This window comes from Etheostoma spectabile, chromosome 14, assembly GCF_008692095.1.
Source record: "Etheostoma spectabile isolate EspeVRDwgs_2016 chromosome 14, UIUC_Espe_1.0, whole genome shotgun sequence".
NCBI classification, from domain to species: Eukaryota; Metazoa; Chordata; class Actinopteri; order Perciformes; family Percidae; genus Etheostoma; species Etheostoma spectabile.
Genome location: NC_045746.1, coordinates 8999459 through 8999947, shown reverse-complemented (window position 1 = coordinate 8999947; position 489 = coordinate 8999459). Strand labels below are relative to the sequence as shown.

At 36.0% G+C, this 489-nt stretch overlaps 1 protein-coding gene across 21 annotated transcripts in view; it reads left to right on the top strand.

Moving 5' to 3' along the window:
* The window catches only part of adgrb2 (adhesion G protein-coupled receptor B2), a 240978-nt gene that overhangs the window by 137249 nt on the left and 103240 nt on the right, over window positions 1-489 (top strand). The window lies entirely within an intron of this gene.

Here is a 489-nt window from a genome sequence, read left to right as displayed (position 1 = left end):
CCTTAGAATAGCTTTTTAATTCCATAATATCAATGCATTGGGAATACTACACATTATATTCTAAATTGAAACATGACAAAAATTGATTAAGTTTACCTTTACAGGAAGTGAAGAAAAAGGAACATTAGGCTGATAAAAAAAAAAGGTATTCGCATTTTTCTTTACAAACTCAAACATTTACGGTATAAACTGATAAATGTCTCAATGGTGCACTAATATTTAGTTACATAACAATTATTTCTGAGAACTGCTCGCATGGAGTCGACCAACTTCTGGCACCTGTGAACATGTGTTCCAGCCCAGGATGACAACTTTGCTTCACATAGTCTTCTTCTGATCAGACCAGTACTCACAGGTAACTGTAAGTCTTCTTTGATTTTCCTGGAGCTGATCATTGGTTGAGCCTTTGCCATTTTGGCTCTTCTTCTATCCATTCAAATGATAGTTGACCGTTTTTTTCCCACGTCGTTCAGGCTTTGGATGCCATTT